General features: G+C 55.7%; 1 protein-coding gene across 5 annotated transcripts in view; it reads left to right on the top strand.

Moving 5' to 3' along the window:
* Positions 1 to 1119: 1119 nt before the first annotated feature.
* The window catches only part of LOC119579241, a 24812-nt gene continuing 20931 nt past the window's right edge, over positions 1120 to 5000 (top strand). For all 5 annotated transcript variants that reach the window (XR_005229285.1, XR_005229284.1, XR_005229274.1 and 2 more), the window contains exon 1: positions 1120 to 1151. The gene's annotated coding sequence lies outside the window, so the exon portion shown is untranslated. The remainder of the gene's footprint in view (positions 1152 to 5000) is intronic.

Here is a 5000-nt window from a genome sequence, read left to right as displayed (position 1 = left end):
GCGTAGCATGAGGATAGAGAGAAAGCGCGAGAGGAGGGAAGGAGAGGTAAAGAAGAGGGCAGAGGGGAGAAAAGGAGAAAGGGTAAAGGAGAGAGAAGGGAAAGGGAGAAGAGGCGGTATGGGGAATGGGAATCGAAACGACTACGGGAGATGCAGAAGGACGACGCATAGAGAGAAGGAAGAGAGAATAGAAGAGGAGAGAAAGAAGTGCGAGGAGAAGGGGAAAAAAAGAGAGAGCAAGGAACAATTTTGCGTGCGCGAGTCATGTGCCGCCGGGAGAGGGAGAGGGAGAGGGGGGGCGAACAAGCCATGGGGCTGTGGTGGGCGTGAAGTGCCGTGTGCGAGAGAAGTGGCACGCGCGTGGGCGGTGGCGCTGCGTGGCCCTTACGTTATAGAGAGGGATGCGGGAGAGATAATACAGGCTCGTCGGCCCAAGGTGGGTGGGGGAGGGGGAGGGGGAAAGAGGGGATGGAAGACGGGGAAGGAGTAAAGGAAAAGAGGGAGTGTTTTCCCCTCGATTTTAACCGAGGGAATTTTCCGTCATGCAGGAGGGAAGGCGAAGGGAAGGGGTAATGCCATCCAGTCCTGCTGCAGACAGATGATGTTGAGGCTAATTCTTCCACCTGACAGGGCACGTAATTGTCTCGCGGGATTTTTCCTCCTTACTTTTTTTTTTCCTATGTGTTTTTACCTTTTGTAGTGTTCTGTTTTGTGCCTGGCGTGTGAATCTCGATGTTGATGAGTTATACGGAGAGGCGGCGGAAACGATCGGAATATTTGGGCGGGTCCTTTCTCGCTATGACGAGTGGGACCGGAAAGAGGAAACGTGGTACTGCGTGCCAGCCTCCTCCCCTTCCCCCTTTTCCCCTCACCTTATCCCCCTTGCTCTGCCACTTGCCCTTACCCTTCGCTCTCCCCTCTCCCTTACTCTTATCCCTCCCCTCCCCTCCCCTCCCCTCCCCTCCCCTCCCCTCCCCTCCCCTCCCCTCCCCTCCTCTAACGTTATCCCTCCCCTCCGCACTTCAGATAAGACCAGGGAGTTATTATCTTATCTCAAGCATGAGTAACGGACGTGGATCGTGGGATTTTTATTTTTTTTTTCTCGGGCCTTCAGTGTGTGTGGCGCCCCCACTCGCGGAGGAGCGTCGTAGGTGCGTTGTGGTTGTTATTCCACGGTTCCGTGTCGACCCTTTTTCAAGCCGTTTTCATCTCGCCTTCGACTGCGGCTCACGTGTTCCCTTATTTGTTTGTGTATTTGTTTGATTATTTTCCCCCTTGCTCTTGCGACGGATAAACAATGTGTTTCTGCGAGTGGATTTGTTTTTATCAAGATCGTGGTGACGCGACCGGTGGCTCGGAGTATTCAGCTTCCGGTCTGTCGCGCGATTCCTTAACACTTATTTTTTTGCGATTTTGCTCTCGCCGAATTTAGTTTGTTGGCTTTTCCCGCCCTCGGGGTCACGTCCGCCACCCGCCCGTACGCCCACGCCTTTGTTTGCCCCTCGTTAGTTCCGCAAACCACGCCCACCTCATCCGCGTCATCCCGCCACGCTTGTGTTCTCTCGACGGCCACACCTCGCCGTCACGCACCTTCATCGCGAACGGAGCGCGGCGGAGGCAGGTAGGTCTAGAGCGCCTCCCCCGCGCTCACTCGCGCTCGGCCTCTACCCCCCCCCCTCGCCCCCCCTCGCCCCCTCCCCCCTCTCTCTCTGTCTCATATATATATATATATATATATATATATATATATATATATATATATATATATATATATATATATAATATCTACCTCCCCTCCCTCCCTCCCTCCCTACTGCATACCCTTCCACCCCTTCTCGCCCCTCCTAATTTTATTTAATTATATATTTTTAGTATTACCGTAGACATCACCACCTGTGTGATTGATATATTAAGCATTATCTTGGGATGCTCCCCGTCCTTGCCCGTCCTCTCTCCTTCTTATCTCCTTCCTCCTTCCTCTCCCCTTCCTCTTTCCTGCCTCTCTCCTTCCTCCCTCCGCCTCTCCTTCCTCCCTCCTCCCTCTCTCCATCCTCTCTCCTTCCTCCCTCCTTCCTCTCTCCTTCCTCCCTCCTCCCTCTCTCCTTCCTCTCCCCTTTCTCTCTCCTCCCTCTCTCCCCCTCCTTTTTTTCCGTCATCCTTCCTCCTACCTCCTTTCTCCTCCCATCTTCACTGCTGTTCATCCTCCTCCTCTTTCGTTTCTTCGCCTTACCTCACCACCTTTTCCCCTTGCTCTCCGTCGTCTCCCTCTTCCCTCTCCAACTTTTCCCCTCTTCCCTCGACTCGCCCTCTCACTGTCCCCTCTCATCCGTCCTCTCCGCTCCCCTTCCCTTCCCTCTCCTCTCCTCTCCTCTCTCCTTCCCTTCCTCTCCTCTCCTCTCCTCTCTCCCTTCCTCCTCCTCCTCTCCTCTCCTCTCCTCTCCTCTCTCCCCTCCTCCCCACCTCTCTCTATGCCTCCCCTCCTCACTCCTCTCCTCTCCTCTCCTCTCCTTTCTTCCTTCCCCTCTCAACTATCCCTTGTTACCCACCCCCTGCCTTCCTCCTTTCCTCCCCACCCCCTTCTCCTCCCTCCTCTCCTCCCTCCCCTCCCCTCTCCCCGCCCTCTCTCCTCCCCTCCCCTCTTCCCCCCATTCTCTCCTCCCCTCTTCCTCCCCATTCTCTCCTCCCCTCCCCTCTTCCCCTCCCCCCGCCCTCACTTCCTCGCCATTTGCAAGGGGGCAATTTTGAGGCGTGTTCATTGTGCGGGTGAGCGCGATAAGAAGATACTAAAGCGGATCCTGTATTGCGTTTCGGAGGAGAGGAAACTACAGGGTGTGCGTTGGGGAGGGGGGAGGTGAGGGGTGGGGTGGGAAGGGAGAGGGGAGGGGAGAATTGGGATGGGGAGAGGGGAATTGGGAAAGGGAGGGAGAGGGAAGAAGTGGAAGGGGGTGGGGTTGGAGGTGGAGGGAGGGGGAGGTGGAAAGGGTGGGGAGGGAGGGGGAAGGGGTACAAGGGGGAAGAGTGGAAGGGGGTTGGGGTTGGAGGTGGAGGGAGGGAGAGGGCAGAGGTGCAAGGGGGTTGGGTTGGAGGTGGAGGGAGGGAGAGGTGGAAAGGGGTGGGGAGGGAGGGGGAAGGGGTACAAGGGGGTGGTGTTGGAGGTGGAGGGAGGGAGAGGCAAGAGGTGGAAGGGGGTGGTGTTGGAGGTGCATGGACATGGGGAGGAAGGGTGGAGAGGTGGAAGGGGAGGGAGAGATGAAGTAAAGGGAAGGGGAGAGGTAAAGAAAAAGAGGAGTAAGATATAGAGTGGAGGTAATAGAGGCATAAAGTAGGCGGAAGAAGGATAGAAAGTGGAGGCGAGAAGAAAGAAGAGGATAAGAAGGAAGGGAGGGTTAATGAGGAGAGAGAGACGGTGTGTGTGTGTGTGTGTGTGTGTGTGTGTGTGTGTGTGTGTGTGTGTGTGTGTGTGTGTGTGTGTGTGTGTTTGTTTTTGTTTGTTTGTGTTTGCAAGTACATTTGTAAGTGTGTAGGCTTATGTGTACGAATTAATATGAGTGTACGAGCGTGCAAGCGTGTGCCCGTTCGTATGCGTGTAAATATGAAATTTTATCTATGCTTTTACATGCTTTTGTGGCTGCATGTGTGCCCTTGTTGTAGAATGTAAGTATGTACACGAGAATGCGACAGGGAGAAGGGGAAATAAATAGCAAGACGGGTCCAGGGAGCCAGAGAGGAGGCCGGGAGCGCGAGAGGAGATGCGCCGTGTCTCTGCAAGTGAGGAAGGGACTTTGAGCGTTGAGTCATGGCGCAGGTACCTGTGAACCGAGCATGCGAGAGAGCGCGTGAGCGAACGAGAGGGAGAAGGAGAGAGAGAGGAGAGGGGTAAAGAGAGGGAGAGAGAGAGAGAGAGCGAGAGAGAGGGAAAGAGGGAGAGAGAGAGAGAGAGAGAGAGAGCAAGCGCCTAGCACCAGGCACGTCTCAGCTGGGTAGTAGTGTGACATGCAGTTCATGACGCCCTTTGCTTCCTTCGGGTTTGCCCCCTCTCTCCCTTCCTTTCCTCTCCCTCTCCTCCTCCTCTCCCCTTCTCCTTTTCCTCCTCTCCTCCTCCTCCTCCTCCTCCTCCTCCTCCTCCTCCTCCTTCCTCCTCCTCCTTCTTCTTCCTCCCCTCTCCTTCCTCCCCCTTTCCTCCTCCTCCTCCTCCTCCTCCTCCTCCTCTCCCTCCTCCTCCTCCTCCTCCTCCTCCTCCTCCTCCTCCTCCTCTCCCTCCTCCTCCTCCTCCTCCTCCTCCCCCTCCTCCTCCTCCTCTTCCCTCCTCCTCCTCCTCCCCTCCTCCTCCTCCCCTCCTCCCCCCCTCCTCCTCCTCCTCCTCCTCCTCTCCCTCCTCCTCCTCATTCGCCTCATTCTCCCTTCCCCTCCTATCCTCCTCTCTCTCTTTCTCTTGGTATTACTCCTACACTTGTTGATAGAACGACACTGCTAACGTTGCTGCTCCCGTTGCAGTTTGCGGCCACATGAGCCTGATTTGTAGTATTTCCAAGTCAATATTGTCGCATTCTCTCATTTCCTCTCGTTCATCTTTCTTGAGCCTTGGGTGATCTTGCACGTCGAGAAGTATGAGGTCAGAGGTGAAGATGGGAGAGAGGATGAGGTGGAAGGTGGATGAGGGGTGAAGGTGGGGGGGGGAGGAGAGGGAGGGGAGGGGGGATGGGGTGTGGAGGGTCGGGGCAGGTGGGGAGGGGGAAAGGAGGAGAAGGGGAAGGGAGAGGACATAAAGGATAAGGGAAGGGAAGGGGGAAAGTGAAGATGGCAGAGGCGAGAGGGGAGAAGATAGGGAAGAGCGAGTTGGGGAAGAATGGAGGGGTTAAAGAGGGGAGGCGAGAGCGTGAGTAGCAAGGTGTCGCACATTGCGGGACGCGATAAGGTCAAGTGATGAACTTAGTTTAAAGTTTCCGAACGAGGTAATGCCCGAAAGTGTGTGAGGGAGGGAGGGGGAGGGGGGGAAGGGG

This window comes from Penaeus monodon, chromosome 1 (genome assembly GCF_015228065.2).
Source record: "Penaeus monodon isolate SGIC_2016 chromosome 1, NSTDA_Pmon_1, whole genome shotgun sequence".
Lineage (NCBI taxonomy): Eukaryota > Metazoa > Arthropoda > Malacostraca > Decapoda > Penaeidae > Penaeus > Penaeus monodon.
Note: the sequence above shows the minus strand (reverse complement) of the source record. Positions and strands in the feature narration are given on the sequence as shown.